The sequence below is a fragment of the Chiloscyllium punctatum genome, chromosome 4 (assembly GCF_047496795.1).
Source record: "Chiloscyllium punctatum isolate Juve2018m chromosome 4, sChiPun1.3, whole genome shotgun sequence".
In the NCBI taxonomy this organism is placed as follows: Eukaryota; Metazoa; Chordata; class Chondrichthyes; order Orectolobiformes; family Hemiscylliidae; genus Chiloscyllium; species Chiloscyllium punctatum.
In genome coordinates, this window is record NC_092742.1 from 111,910,412 (window position 1) to 111,927,387 (window position 16,976).

The following is a 16,976-nucleotide window of genomic DNA, read 5'->3' on the forward strand; positions in this document are numbered from 1 at the left end:
CTTATTACCTCAGATAGTGCTTCTGTGAAGGGAGGGGTGAAAGAGACAGAGAGAACGTTCAACTTTCAATCCAGTGATTTCTGCGCGAAAGTTCCTTCAGAACAGACCGTTTTGAGGAAGAGTCACTTGGAATGCGAATTGTTTCTCTCTTCACTGTTGCTACTTGCTGTATTGTGCTGAATTTCCCCACCATCTGTTGACTTGAGAACTTGATCTCATTCATGCGTCACTGAGTAATTCAGTCTGTGTTCAATGCCCTGAGGCTGCTACTGTTGAAAGTTGACAAACAGGTTTAAGGCTGTGGTAAAATCAATGACTGCAGATGGAAACCAGATTCTGGATTAGTGGTGCTGAAGAGCACAGCAGGTGTGCAGGTTTAAGGCTGTGTAAGGTATTGTATTCAGAGGGCGGGGTACATGGGAGAACAGATACAGAACAAAGGCACACTGAAATGTTAGGTCTGAGCTGTTCCTTCTGAACTAACATCACAAAGTTACATTGATCAGGATCTTTGTGAAGTGCCTTTGTCAAGTGACCCTTCCTCAAAACGGTCTGTTCTGAAGGAACTTTCCTGCAGAAATCACTGGATTGAAAGGTGAGCACTCTCTCTGTCTCTTTCTCCCTCTCCCCTCAGAGATGCTGCCGGACATGTTTAGCTTCTTCAGCAATCTCTGTATTGATGTTTCAGGTCTCTAGCGTGTCCGTACAGATTGATTTTAGTGTTGAATTCTCAAGCTTGCTCTGTTCAAGGGATTGAATCCCTCGGCTACAAAGGGGGGTCAGTTACCACAGCTAACAGGTTCGTGATGCCAACATTGTTGGCTCAATCTCTATCATGACCTCGCCCCTCACCTGAGGTGTGTGACCCACCAGGCCTCTCTCTCTGACAAGACAGCAGCTCTCGGGTCCTCCTGGTCTATAATAACTTCCCAACTTTAAAAAGGGCACTCCAGGAAGAGAGCTCTTTACATGGTTCAGGTCAAACTCCTGGAGCTCCGTCCCTAACATCACTGTGGGACACCCAAGGACTGCAGCAGGAGAGTACAGCTCACCCCCACCTTCCAGGCAACTATTAGAGGGTGTGGGAATCACAGACAAGCCACATTTGAAAATAAGTTTTATAACAGGGTGACGGTGGATGGTCACTAACTCTGTTTCTTTACCTCTGTTGAAATCAGCGTAATGAAGAAGCTAAGGGTCGGTTGAAAATGACAATGATAGCCTTTTGTACGTTGGTGTTTATTGGAGTTTGTATCGACAGTATGAATGTTTGAGCACTTATTCAAGGGCATGCTGGTAGCTGCCAGAGGAAGTGATGGGGGCTGGTATAATTGCGACATTTCAAAGGCATCAGGATGAGTGTGTGAATAGGAAGGGTTTAGAGGGATATCAGCCAAGTGCTAGCAAATGGAATGAAATGGGATGAGAATATCTGGTTGGTATGGATGGGTTGGACAGGAGGAATGGTTCCACGCTCTGCATCTCTGTGACTATGTGCCTCTGATTAATCTATTGCAGAGAGTTTCAGACAGGCCTTGGTTTGTGTGTCTCTCTCATGCTTCCTAAGAATCTGCAAACCCTATGACTCCATATTTCCCAAGAAATAAAGAGGGTCAGTACCGAGGGAGTGCTGCACTGTCAGAGGGTCAGTACTGAGGGAGTGCTGCACTATCAGTGGGTCAGCACTGAGGGAGTGCTGCACTGTCAGAGGATCAGTACAGAGGGAGTGTCACACTGTCAGAGGGTCATTACTGAGGGAGTGCTGCACTGTCCGAGGGTCATTACTGAGGGAGTTCTGCACTGTCAGAGGGTAATTACTGAGGGAGTGCTGCATAGTCAGAGGGTCAGATCTGAGGGACTGCTGCACTGCCAAAGGGTCTGTACTGAGAGAGTGCTGCACTGTCAGAGTGTCAGTACTGAGGGAGTGCTGAATTGTCAGAGGGTCAGTACAGAGGGAGTGCTGCACCGTCCGAGGGTCACTACTGAGGGAGCGCTGCACTGTCCAAGGGTCATTACTGAGGGAGAGCCACACTGTCAGAGGGTCAGTACTGAGAGAGTGCTGCACTGTCAGATGGTCAGTACTGAGGGTGTGCCACACAGTCAGAGTTTCAGTACTGAGGGAGTGCCACACTGTCAGATGGTCAGTACTGAGGGAGTGCTGCACTGTCAGAACGTCAGTACTGAGGGAGTGCCACACTGTCAGAGGGTCAAATTGAGGGAGTGCCACACTGTCAGAGGGTCAGGACTGAGGGAGTGCTTCACTGTCAGAGGGTCAGTACTGAGGGAGTGCTGCACTGTCAGATGGTCAGTACTGAGCGAGTGCTGCACTGACAGAGGGTCAGTACTGAGGGAGTGCTGCACTGACAGAGGGTCAGTACTGAGGGAGTGCTGCACTAACAGAGAGTCAGTACTGAGGGAGTGCTTCACTGTCAGAGGGTCAGTACTGAGGGAGTGCTGCACTGTCAGAGGGTCAGTACTGAGGGAGTGCTGCACTGACAGAGGTTCAGTACTGGGGGAGTGCTTCACTGTCAGAGTGTCAGTACTGAGGGAGTGCTGCACTGACAGAGGGTCAGTACTGAGGGAGTGCCACACTGTCAGAGGGGCATTACTGAGGGACTGCCGCACTGTCAGAGGGTCAGTAGTTAGGGAGTGCTGCACTGTCAGAACGTCAGTACTGAGGGAGTGCCACACTGTCAGAGGGTCAAATTGAGGGAGTGCCACACTGTCAGAGGGTCAGGACTGAGCGAGTGCTTCACTGTCAGAGGGTCAGTACTGAGGGAGTGCTGCGCAGTCAGAGGGTCAGTACTGAGGGAGTGCTGCATAGTCAGAGGGTCAGTACTGAGGGAGTGCTGCATTGTCAGATGGTCAGTACTGAGGGAGTGCTGCATAGTCAGAGGGTCAGTACTGAGGGAGTGCTGCATTGTCAGAGGGTCAGATCTGAGGGACTGCTGCACTGCCAAAGGATCTGTACTGAGAGAGTGCTGCACTGTCAGAGGGTCATAACAGAGGGAGTGAAGCACCGTCCGAGGGTCACTACTGAGGGAGCGCTGCACTGTCCAAGGGTCATTACTGAGGGAGAGCCACACTGTCAGAGGGTCAGTACTGAGAGAGTGCTGCACTGTCAGATGGTCAGTACTGAGGGAGTGCTGCACTGACAGAGGGTCAGTACTGAGGGAGTGCTTCACTGTCAGAGGGTCAGTACTGAGGGAGTGCTGCACTGACAGAGGGTCAGTACTGAGGGAGTGCTTCACTGTCTGAGGGTCAGTACTGAGGGAGTGCTGCACTGTCAGATGGTCAGTACTGAGGGAGTGCTGCACTGACAGAGGGTCAGTACAGAGGGAGTGCTGCACTGACAGAGAGTCAGTACTGAGGGAGTGCTTCACGGTCAGAGGGTCAGTACTGAGGGAGTGCTTCACTGTCAGAAGGTCAGTACTGAGGGAGTGCTGCACTGACAGAGGGTCAGTACTGAGGGAGTGCTGCACTGTCAGAGGGTCAGTAGTGAGGGAGTGCTGCACTGACAGAGAGTCAGTACTGAGGGAGTGCCACACTGTCAGAGGGTCAGTACTGAGGGAGTCTGCACTGTCAGAACGTCAGTACTGAGGGAGTGCTGCGCAGTCAGAGGGTCAGTACTGTGGGAGTGCTGCACTGTCAGAGGGTCAGTACTGAGGGAGTGCTGCACTGTCAGAGGGTCAGTACTGAGGGAGTTCTGCACAGTCAGAGGGTCAGTACTGATGGATTGCCACACTGTCAGAGGGTCAGTACTGAGGGAGTGCCACACTGTCAGAGGGGTCAGGACTGAGGGTGTGCTGCAATGTCAGAGGGTCAGTAACGAGGGAGTGCCACACTGTCAGAGGGTCAGTACTGAGGGAGTGCCATACTGTCAGAGGGTCAGTACTGATGGAGTGCCACACTGTCAGAGGGGTCAGTACTGAGGTAGTGCCACACTGTCAGACGATCTGTACTGAGGGATTGAAACACTGCCAGAGGTTCAAAGCTTAGGCAGCTCTACACTGCCAAAGGGTCTGTGCTGAGACAGTGCTGCACTGTCAGAAGTTCAGTACTGATGGAGTGCCACACTGTCGGAGGGTCAGTACTGAGGGAGTGATTCGCTGTCAGATGGTCAGTACTGAGGGTGTGCTGCACTGTCGGAGGGTCAGTGCTGAGGGAGCGCTGCTCTGTCAGAGTGCCAGTACTTAGTGAGTGCCACACTGTCAGAGGGTCAGTGCTGAGGGAATGCTGCACTGTAAGAATGTCAGTACTGAGGGAGTGCTGCACTGTCAGAGGGTTAGCACTGAGGGAGTGCTGCAATGTCAGAGGGTCAGTACTGAGGGAGTGCTGCACTGTCAGAGACTCCTTACAGAGGGAGCGCTGCACTGTCAGAGTGTCAGTACTGAGGGAGTGCCACACTGTCAGATGGTCAGTACTGAGGGAGTGCTGCACTGTCGGAGCTGTCAGTACTGAGGGAGTGCTGCACTGTAAGAGTGGCAGTACTGAGGGAGTGCTGCAAAGTCAGAGGGTCAGTTCTGAGGGAGCACTGCACTGTCAGAGGGTCAGTACTGAGGGAGTGCCACACTGTCAGAGGGTCAGTACTGAGGGAGTGCCACACTGTCAGAGTGTCATTACTGAGGGAGTGCCGCACTATCAGCAAGTCCTTACGATTAGCACGCTGCACTGTCAGAGTGTCCTTACTGAGTGGGCGCTGCACTGTCAGAGGGGTCAGTACTGAGGGTGTGCGGCACTGTCAGAGGGCTCAGTACTGAGGTAGTGCCACACTGTCAGAATCTCAGAGCTGAGGGAGGTCTACCCTGCCAAAGAGTCCATGCTGAGGGAGTGTTACACTCCCAAAGGGTCAGTACTGAGGGAGTGCTGCACTGTCAGAGTGCCAGTACTGAGTGACTGCTGCACTGTCAGAGTGCCAGTACTGAGTGACTGCTGCACTGTCAGAGTGCCAGTACTGAGGGAGTGCTACACTGTCAGATGGTCAGTACTAAGGGAGTGCTGCACTGTCAGAGGGTCAGTACTGAGGGAGTGCTGCACTGTCAGAGTGTCAGTACTGAGGGAGTGCTGCACTGTCAGAGTGTCAGTACTGAGGGAGTGCTGCACTGTCAGAGGGTCAGTACTGAGGGAGTGCTGCACTGTCAGAGGGTCAGTACTGAGGGAGTGCTGCACTGTCAGAGTGCCAGTACTGAGGGAGTGCTACACTGACAGAGTGCCAGTACTGAGGGAGTGCTACACTGTCAGAGTGTCAGTACTGAGGGAGTGCCACACTGTCAGAGAGTTAGTACTGAGGGAGTACCACACTGTCAGTGGGTCAGTACTGAGGGAGTGCCACACTGTCAGATGGTCAGTACTGAGGGAGTGCTGCACTGTCAGAGTGTCACTACTGAGGGATTGCTGCACTGTCAGAGGGTCAGTACTGAGGGATTACCACACTGTCAGTGGGTCAGTACTGAGGGAGTGCCACACTGTCAGACAGTCTGTACTGAAGGAATGCTGCACTGTCAGAGGGTCAGTACTGAGGGAGCGCTGCACAGTCAGAGGGTCAGTACTAAGGGATAGCTGCACTGTCAGAGTGAAAGTACTGATGGAGTGCCACACTGTCAGAGGGTCAGTACTGAGGGAGTGTCACACTGTCAGAGTGTCTTTTTTTAATTTCAAAAATATACTTTATTCATAAAATGATTTGATGGTCTGTACATTTGATCATGCCATACATATGTCCACATTTACAAACACAGATTCGACTTTATCCCTGTCATTTATAATCCTGTACATTTTTCAATCTTGTACATATACATATATTTGGCTGAGGCATCAGCAGAGCCCAAGAAAACGTCCGCATGGGCCCCCTGTTCTTCTTTAGGCAGGCCGATCTTACACGGTGGTCTTTCCCCACCGCGCCTTGGCGGCAGCTGCCCCAAGCTTCAGCGTGTCCCTCAACACGTAGTCTTGGACCTTGGAATGTGCCAGTCTGCAACACTCGGTCGGGGCCAACTCCTTCAGCTGGAAGATCAACAGGTTTCGGACCGCCCAGAGAGCGTCCTTCACCGAGTTGATGATCCTCCAGGCGCAGTTAATGTTCGTCGCGGTGTGAGTCCCGGGGAACAGGCCATAGAGCACGGAGTCCCGCGTCATGGCGCTGCTCAGGACGAACCTCGACAAACACCATTGCATTCCTCTCCAGACTTCCTCTGCATAGGCACATTCCAGAAGGAGGTGTGTGACAGTCTCGTCCCCCCCGCAGCCACTTCGAGGGCAGCGTGCGGTGCGGCAGAGAGTCCGGGCGTGCATAAAGGATCTCACAGGCAGAGCCCTTCTCACCACCAGCCAAGCCACGTCTTGGTGCTTGTTGGAAAGTTCTGGCGATGAGGCATTCTGCCAAATGGCTTTGACAGTCTGCTCAGGGAACCGCTCGACAGGATCCGCCCTCTCCTTTTCCCGAAGGGTCTCAAGGACGCTATGTGCTGACCACTTCCTGATGGACTTGTGGTCAAAGGTGTTTTTCCTCATAAATTTCTCCACGAAGGACAGGTGATACGGAACGGTCCAACTACTCGGAGGGTTCCGCGGCAGCGAGGCCAGGCCCATCCTTCGCAACACCGGGGACAGGTAGAACCTCAGTACGTAGTGACACTTGGTGTTTGCGTACTGGGGATCCACGCACAGCTTGATGCAGCCACACACAAAGGTGGCCATCAGGGTGAGGGTGACATTGGGCGTGTTTTTTCCCCCATTGCACCGGTCTTTGTACATAGAGTCTCTTCCGACCCGGTCCATCTTTGATCTCCAAATGAAGTGGAAGATGGCCCGGGTGACTGCGGTGGCACAGGGCCTGGGGATAGGCCAGACCTGAGCCACATATAGCAATACTGAGAGGACCTCACACCTGATGACCAGGTTTTTTTCCCGCGATGGAGAGCGACCGTTGCCCCCATCTGCCTAGTTTCTGTCTCATCTTCCTGATCCTCTCCTCCCAGGTCTTGGCGCACGCCCCAGCCCCCCCGAACCAAATACCCAGCACCTTCAGGTGGTCAGTCCTGACGGTGAAGGGGATCGAGGATTGGTCGGCCCAGTTCCCGAAGAGCATGGCCTCACTCTTGCCTCGGTTTACCTTGGCCCCCGAGGCCTGTTCGAACTGGTCACAGATGCACATGAGTCTGTGCACGGACAGCGGATCCGAGCAGAAAACAGCGACGTCATCCATGTACAGGGAGGCCTTAACCTGTAGGCCTCCGCTGCCAGGAATAGTCACCCCTCTCAGGCTCACATCCTTCCTGATGGATTCGGCAAATGGCTCTATGCAACACACAAACAAGGCGGGTGAGAGGGGGCATCCCTGCCTGACTCCAGATCTTACAGGGAAGCTATCTGATTCCCACCCATTGATTGAGACTGCACTGACAATGTTGGCGTAGAGCAGTCTGATCCAATTTCCGATTCCCTCCCCAAAGCCCATTTTGGAGAGGACATCCCTCATATATGTATGCGATATCCCGTCAAAGGCTTTCTCCTGGTCCAGGCTGATGAGGCAGGTGTCCACCCCCCTGTCCTGCACGTAGGCGATCGTATCCCTGAGGAGTGCGAGACTCTAAGAGATCTTCCTGCCCGGTACAGCACAGGTTTGGTCCGGGTGGATCACCGATCCCAGAGCAGACCTGACCCGGTTGGCGATGACCTTTGACAAGATTTTGTAGTCTGTGTTTAACAGTGAGATCGGTCTCCAATTTCTAATTTCCTCCCTCTCCCCCTTCTGCTTGTAGATGAGGGTGATGATGCCTTTCCTCACACCTTACACTTTGTACATGATCATCTCTCGGCCTCCTGCAGATGAAATAAAGCGAGCTGTGAACCGATGTATTTTGGATGTTAGAGGAGGGACAATCTAAACTAAATGGTCCAATGTTAATCTGGGTGCAGGGACAGAGAAGGCTTCAGTTTGAGTCTGGAATTCAGTCAGCACTGGAGAGGGGCAAATCAATGAAAAGCCTTTTCCATTCATGTATTCCTGCATTGTGGAAATGTTAATTTACAAATTAAACTGCAAAAGCAGGACATGGAGAACTCTGTCATAAAGTTTCCATTGATGCAGATGCAGAATCTGTGTCAACTCAGTGCAGTGAGATAATTGAATGTGTCAGCACAGTCTGTCTAACTTTCTAAACTTCAAACAGGAAAATACAATGGGAATACACAAAAGGTCACATGACAGGGTCAGCTCCTGAATGATCAGTGTGAGGCCTTGTTCAGAATCTGTCTGAGTTTTACTGTGGAGTCAGAAAACAAGTGCCACACAGATGCACTTTGGCTTCAAAATGTGGCTTCTCTAAAAATAAAGAAATGGATTTACAATTAAACAAACCTCCTGGACCCTGTGTTGTTTGTATACATTTAGATTAGATTAGATTACTTAGATTAGATTACTTACAGTGTGGAGACAGGCCCTTCGGCCCAACAAGTCCACACCGACCCGCCGAAGTGCAACCCACCCAGACCCATTCCCCGATATTTACCTCTTCACCTAACACTACGGGCAATTTAGCATGGCCAATTCACCTAACCTGCACATCTTTGGACTGTGGGAGGAAACCAGAGCACCCGGAGGAAACCCACACAGACATGGGGAGAATGTACAAACTCCACACAGTCAGTCAGTGAATGAGTGACTGTGTATATGAAGGAGCAAGTGTGACTGTGAGGGTGAGTGTGACTGAGGGACTGAGAGGTTGTGGTTGAGTTTGTTTGAGTGAGATAGTGTGGTTGAGAAGGTACTGTTGGGATGCTGTGGGTTTGCTGCAGCGGACGCTGTGAAGATAGTTCTGCTGGAGTGTTGTGGGCTTGCAGCAGTGCTGGAGTGCTGCGGGTTCGAAGCAAGTGAAGAGATCATCGCTGGATTGTGATTGGACGTTGGAGGATCGTTTGGTTGTGCTGACCTGCTCTTGGTGGATCTTCATGCTGGCTTCGGCCTAACGCCAATTCAGGGACCAGCCAACCTCAGAGCTATGGCCTCGACAGCTGCCCGCAGCCCTGGGCAGGGGGTTCGAAACACAGTCAGGGTGACTGTGAAGAAGATTGAGGATCATACGCCACTCGAGCGCACCCTGTTTATCAAGAAGGTCCTGTTGGGATGCTGTGGGTTTGCTGCTGCAGACGTGTACTGCCTGCAGGATTTCCCTGGGGCAGGCTACTTCAATGTGACCTTCAGAAGCGTGAAGCAGTGTGAACAGCTCCTGAAGGTCTTCAAGGAGAAGGAAGGGGAGCCGCTGTTTTCCATCTTGTCAGCGACCCCATTGTGTGTGCTTCCTGCACAGAGGAATCGGGTTGTTCCAATCCATCTGTATAACCCCTACGTTCCAGCAGCTGATGTCCTGACCTTCCTGGGAATGTACGTCCAAGTTGAGGGAGAAGCCACTGATGTGATCGACCCCTTTGGGATCTGGACCAGTAAGCGGCAGGTCAGGGTAACTCTGAGGGCCGATGATAGTGGGAACATCCTCCACCCACCCTCGAGCTTCGCAATCGGAGGGAGCAGAGGCTACCTGACATATGCAGGGCAGCCGAAAGTGTGCCGAACCTGCGGGAAGTCGGGACACGTGGCAGCGGATTGCAAAGTGACCATCTGCAGGAACTGCAAACAGGAGGGTGACTTGAATAAGGACTGTCCGGAAGAAAAGAGCTGCAACCTGTGCGGAGAGGCGGGCCACATGTATAAGACCTGCCCAAGACGTGGGGGCCCCACTTATGCACAGATGGCTGGAGGTGGCAATGTGAGCCATGGACCCCCAAAGACCAGTAAGGTCCACCCGGACAGCAGGGAAACGGAGTCTGGTGGCACCCAGAAAGAAGAACAGGCTGGAGTGGAGGAGGGGGCAGCCAGCGGAGAGACACAGCAGCTGATCCTAGCTCTAGCCGAGCAGATGGAAGAAATGGAGGAGGAGGAGGTAATCAAGCAGGCAGAGGAGCGGATACCTGTTAAAAACAGGAAGAGGAAATCTTGCCAGGCTCCCAAAGCCCCCCAGCAAAAGGGGAAAAGACAGCTGCACGAGGGAGGGACGGCCAGCTCTTCGGAGGGGGAAGATGGACGCAAAGAAGGCCATCACCACCAGAAGAAGAGACAGAGCGCCGTCGGTAAAGAGGAGGGCATTTCCTCCCAACCAGGAAACAATGGACCCCCCGAAGTCCACCCTCCACCCAGTGAGAACCAAGAGGTACCCACTGGCCCACAACTACAGGCAACCGAGAGCTGTGATCCTCTGACAGTCCCATTGTCAGACACAGAACTGGACAGGGAGGACCCTTGCCTTGGCTCAATGACACCAGAGCGGGCAAATGACCCCAGTGAGGAGCTGGATAGCTATCTCAGCCCAGCGAAGGTCCAGCAGTTCGTGCTAACCTTGGGGATGTAGACAAGCTACCCCAGAGACAGGACAGTCAAATGGACAATGGTAACCCCATAAACTGGGGGTCAAAGAAGTTGAAATTTGCTTTCATATAACAGGGCACCCAATCTTCAGGGTTCCGCTGGAGCCACAGCCAAACACCAAGAGACTGGATAGTTAATAAATGTAACTGTTAATAGGATAACTGTGAATTCGATTAATTCAATTTGTCCTTTGTAATGTTAAGACATGCAATGTATATAACTATGAACGACATGGAAAAATTGTACAAGTACCAGAGATTTATTTATATGAATAAAGTATATTTTGAAATTTAAAAAAATGTGTACTGCCACCTGGTCACGGGCAGACGGGTCTATCCGCTCAAGGATAGATTACCTGTTTGTGTCCCGAACGCTCTCGGTCAGATCCACCGACGTCAAGCCGGTGTTCTTCTCTGATCACTGCCTCCTGCTGGCCGACTGTTACCTACAGGACGAACAGCGGGCGGGCAAGGGAACGTGGAAACTGAACACTAAGCTGTTGACCCCGGGAAACATCGAAGAGCTCAAGAGGGATTACGCAGGTTGGAGAACCGTGAAGCCCCTCTTTGAGTCTCCAGCGGACGGGTGGGAAACGGTAAAAGGGAACATCAAGAGGTTCTTTATCCTCAAAGGTGTCCAGGAGGCGAGAGAGAGGCGGAGAAAACTGTCGCAGCTCCAGGAAAGTATGCAGAACCTGCTCCTGCTGCAGACGATGGGGGTCGATGTCAAGGAGGACCTCAAGGAGGTGAAGGGCCAGCAAGCCTCGCTCTTTGCCTCGGAGGCCTCCAAGATAATCTTCCGGTCCAGGGTCCGCTCGGTGGAGCAGGACGAGACGTGCTCACGTTTCTTCTTCCAGAAGGTGCACAAAGAGAGCTCGGTGCTCAGCAGCCTGAAGAAAGAAGATGGCTCGGTAACGTCATCTCAGGCTGACGTCATGAGGATCAGCAAATCCTTCTACGCCAGCCTGTATGACTCGAAGCCAACCGACAGCGCGGCCTCCCAGTCGTTCCTGTCCTCTATCACGGAGGTCCTAGATGACGGAACACGAGAGAGGCTGGACCAGCCGCTATCTCTGGATGAACTGACCAAGGCCCTCGAGTCCTTCGAAAAGAATAAAACTCCCGGAAGCGACGGCTTACCGGTCGAGGTTTATTCCGCTCTTTGGGACTTGGTCGGCCAGGACCTGCTGGAGGTGTATGTCAGTATGCTCCGGGCAGGTACCATGAGTGAATCCATGAGGAAAGGCATCATCACCCTCGTCTACAAGCGGAAGGGGGAGAGGGAGGAAATTAGAAATTGGAGACCGATCTCACTGTTAAATACAGACTACAAAATCTTGTCAAAGGTCATCGCCAACAGGGTCAGGTCTGCTCTGGGATCGGTGATCCACCCGGACCAAACCTGTGCTGTACCGGGCAGGAAGATCTCTTAGAGTCTCGCACTCCTCAGGGATACGATCGCCTACGTGCAGGTCAGGGGGGTGGACACCTGCCTCATCAGCCTGGACCAGGAGAAAGCCTTTGACAGGATATCGCATACATATATGAGGGATGTCCTCTCCAAAATGGGCTTTGGGGAGGGAATCGGAAATTGGATCAGACTGCTCTACACCAACATTGTCAGTGCAGTCTCAATCAATGGGTGGGAATCAGATAGCTTCCCTGTAAGATCTGGAGTCAGGCAGGGATGCCCCCTCTCACCCGCCTTGTTTGTGTGTTGCATAGAGCCATTTGCCGAATCCATCAGGAAGGATGCGAGCCTGAGAGGGGTGACTATTCCTGGCAGCGGGGGCCTGCAGGTTAAGGCCTCCCTGTACATGGATGACGTCGCTGTTTTCTGCTCGGATCCGCTGTCCGTGCACAGACTCGTGTGCATCTGCGACCAGTTCGAACGGGCCTCGGGGGCCAAGGTAAACCGAGGCAAGAGCGAGGCCATGCTCTTCGGGAACTGGGTCGACCAATCCTCTATCCCCTTCACCGTCAGGACTGACCACCTGAAGGTGCTGAGTATTTGGTTCGGGGGGGCTGGGGCGTGCGCCAAGACCTGGGAGGAGAGGATCAGGAAGATGAGACAGAAACTAGGCAGATGGGGGCAACGGTCGCTCTCCATCGCGGGAAAAAAACCTGGTCATCAGGTGTGAGGTCCTCTCAGTATTGCTATATGTGGCACAGGTCTGGCCTATCCCCAGGCCCTGTGCCACCGCAGTCAGCTGGGCCATCTTCCACTTCATTTGGAGATCAAAGATGGACCGGGTCGGAAGAGACTCTATGTACAAAGACCGGTGCAATGGGGGAAAAAACACGCCCAATGCCACCCTCACCCTGATGGCCACCTTTGTGTGTGGCTGCATCAAGCTGTGCGTGGATCCCCGGTACGCAAACACCAAGTGTCACTACGTACTGAGGTTCTACCTGTCCCCGGTGTTGCGAAGGATGGGCCTGGCCTCGCTGCCGTGGAACCCTCCGAGTAGTTGGACCGTTCCGTATCACCTGTCCTTCGTGGAGAAATTTATGAGAAAAAACACCTTTGACCACAAGTCCATCAGGAAGTGGTCAGCACGTAGCGTCCTTGAGACCCTTTGGGAAAAGTAGAGGGCGGATCCTGTCGAGCGGTTCCCTGAGCAGACTGTCAAAGCCATTTGGCAGAATGCCTCATCGCCAGAAATTTCCAACAAGCACCAAGACGTGGCTTGGCTGGTGGTGAGAAGGGCTCTGCCTGTGAGTTCCTTTATGCACGCCCGGACTCTCTGCCGCACCGCACTCTGCCCTCGAAGTGGCTGCGGGGGGGACGAGACTGTCACACACCTCCTTCTGGAATGTGCCTACGCAGAGGAAGTCTGGAGAGGAATGCAGTGGTGCTTGTCGAGGTTCATCCCGAGCTGCGCCGTGACGCGGGACTCCGTGCTCTACGGCCTGTTCCCCGGGACTCACACCGAGACGAACATTAACTGCGCCTGGAGGATCATCAACTCGGTGAAGGACGCTCTCTCGGCGGTCCGAAACCTGTTGATCTTCCAGCTGAAGGAGTTGACCCCGACCGAGTGTTGCAGACTGGCACATTCCATGGTCCAAGACTACGTGTTGAGTGACGCGCTGAAGCTCGGGGCAGCTGCCGCCAAGGCGCGGTGGGGAAAGACCACCGTGTAAGATCGGCCTGCCTAAAGATGAACAGGGGGCCCATGCGGACGTTTTTTTGGGCTCTGCTGATGCGTCAGCCAAATATATGTACAAGATTGAAAAATGCACAGGATTGTAAATGACATTGATAAATACGAATCTGTGTTTGGAAATGTGGACATATGTTTGGCATGATCAAATGTACAGACCATCAAATCGTTTTATGAATAAAGTATATTTTTGAAATAAAAAAAAAGTGGAGCAGACTTTGGGAGGGAATCCCTTCGTCATGATGTTCCATCTTATGGTGATCCCTGTTCCATTGGGACAAGAACCTTCCACACTCAGTCCCGTCAATGTGACCATTCACCTGTTTGGGTCTGACACCATTTCATGTGGTGTCTGGTGGATCAGAGTGTGAGGAGTAATTATAAATGTTGTTATCTGTAAAAAATCACAAGGTTGTATCATGAAAGAGGAAGGTGAGGAGGGTGTAGGTTAATATTGGACAAACAGTTATAAACATCTGTTTCCCACTTCTGCAAAAACATAATAAAACCACAATTAAGAGGTCATAAGGTTCAGTGTGGATAAAGAATGGGAGGAAATGTTACTTTAACAATGTAAGGAAGCAGATGGTAGTGGAAGAGGATACACTAACAATGGGCCACAGCAGGATGTGGTGAAATGGCCAAACAAGACTTATACTTTGTTATGCACAAGGTTGGATAAGGCAAGAGATAAACAACAGTAATGGGCGCCAGGTTTAGAATAGTGGGAGGAGGGAAAGAGAATTGAATTGTATATAAGTTGTGTACTCATTAAGCTCGGTGTGGCGATCTTATAGGCGCCACGCTATAATAAACGATACTGCTGCTTCAGATCTTGTCTCGGACTGAAATTATTGAAGTGAGTGGGTTCTATTTCCCACAATTGGGGGCCTGTCCGGGATATTCTTCCATCGCCGGGGGTAGTGGCTGGCCCTGGACACTGGGAAGACATGTCCCGTTCCCGATTGAGAAGTGGTCTCGTGTCCCAGTTTGGTCTGCTCCCTTGGGCAACTGGTACGAATCCCACAAGAGAGACATCTGAATCAGACAGTGAAAGGAGGTCGATAGAAAATACAGAAAAAAGGGGCCAGGCAACTCTGTGCACAGACCAAGGTAAGAAAACTGACTTTCAAGTATTGCCTTGGTGGCCGGGAAAAGGGGTATTTAATCGCTGAGGGACTGGCGAGGGTCCTGAGAAATCGGGGGTAGGCAGAGTAAGTCAAACTGCGACAAAGTAAAGGAAGAAAAAGTCCCTGCTAACATTCCTCCAGAAAGTCCGTTGGGGAAGATGTTAAGGAAATGGACAAGTAAGACTTGTACAAGGGAAAAAGATAAAAAGAAAATGATGAAATATTGTTGTTTATTATGGACCAAAGAACCAATCCTTCGTCCGGCTGTCTTCTGGCCAAAGTACAGTTCGGACGAGGATTGGGTCTGTCAGTATTTAGATCTGTATGTGAATGAAAAACAACCTTTTATTCGAGAGGAGGCAGACTGTGCGTCTTGTTGGAAGGGCAGTTTGGGAATGATGGTAGTAAAGACAAAGTATTCCCCCTCTGCCCCACCCAGTCTCTGGGATCCTCTTGGCTGCTTCCCCCCACTCCCCCCCGTACCATAAAATCAAATTAGGTGGAAATGGAGGAGGAGGAGGAGAAACAGACAGAGGAGGAAGAAGGGGCGGTGGACGGGGATGTTTTTGTCCCAGACCCTCAATCTTCAACGAAAGAAAAGGAAGATAAAGTAGATGTTGAGGAGACCTCCGGAGAATCTAAACCAAAGCCTAGGGGAGGAAAACAAAAAACGGTGAAGAACGTAAAGTGTTATCCCCTTCGGGAGGTACCAGTAGGGGACAAAGAGTTTGGGTTTGTAAGTGCCCCCTTCACCAGTGGGGAGGTCAGAACATTTAAAAAGGAGATGGAGGTCCTGGTTGAGGATCCGGTTGGGTTGTCTGAACAAATTGATCAATTCTTGGGGCCCAGTCTGTATACATGGACAGAGTTAATGTCTATTTTGAATATACTATTTGCTGGAGAAGAAAGGGGACTTATTCAAGGAGCATCCATTAAAATATGGGACAGGGAATATCCCATTGGGGATGGGGATGCTGGACAGGGAGAGGTGAAGTTTCCCCTCAGAGACCCCCAGTGGGACAATCAAAACCCGAATCATAGAGAAGAAATGAGGGAATTGAAAGACCTGATTCTAAAAGGAGTAAGAGAGGCAGCTCCAAAGTCGCAGATTAAGAGTCTTAATGCAAAATAGAACATAGAACATAGAACATAGAAGAATACAGCGCAGTACAGGCCCTTCAGCCCTCGATGTTGCGCCGATCAAAGCCCACCTAACCTACACTAACCCACTATCCTCCATATACCTATCCAATGCCCGCTTAAATACCCATAAAGAGGGAGAGTCCACTACTGCTACTGGCAGGGCATTCCATGAACTTACGACTCGCTGAGTGAAGAACCTACCCCTAACATCAGTCCTATATCTACCCCCCTTAATTTAAAGCTATGCCCCCTTGTAATAGCTGACTCCATACGTGGAAAAAGGTTCTCACTGTCAACCCGATCTAACCCCCTAATCATCTTGTTCACAAGATGATTAGAGGGTTGAATAAGTCCCCTTTCTTCTCCAGCAAATAGTATATTCAAAATACTCTGGCATGAACCCTGAAGAGAGAGAGAACGAGAACCTGCACAGTTACTGCCTTTGCTGTTTGAATTCATATATCACTGGACATCGGATTGCATCTGGGAAAATTAACAAACAGTGAAATTCACAACTAATCTTGGAGGAACTGTTGGGCGAAGTTCACAGCACAGAATCAGGTAAGTTAATTGTTTTAAGTCTGCCCAAGAGAGAGGCTGCAGTAGTGAGTATAGTGGATTCTTTCTTGATTATATGTTTTTGGAGATAAGTCTCTTGATTAAACTTAAAATATAAGCCATATCGATTAATTTACCATGGGGCAGTGTTTGTAGAGGAATAAGACGGTGTTATTTTCAGGGTCTGTAGAATGTGAAGGAGAAAAAATGGCCTTTGCAGTGATATGTACTTCATGTCAGATGTGGGAGTTTAAAGAGATTTTAAAGGTTACTGTGGATTATTAGATTAGATTACTTACAGTGTGGAAACAGGCCCTGCGGCCCAACAAGTCCACATCGCCCCGCTGCAGCGTAACCCACCCATACCCCAACATCTACATCTACCCCTTACCTAACACTATGGGCAATTTAGCATGGCCAATTCACCTGACCTGCACATCTTTGGACTGTGGGAGGAAACCGGAGCACCCGGAGGAAACCCACGCAGACACGGGGAGAACGTGCAAACTCCACACAGTCAGTCGCCTGAGGTGTGAATTGAACGCGGGTCTCCGGCGCT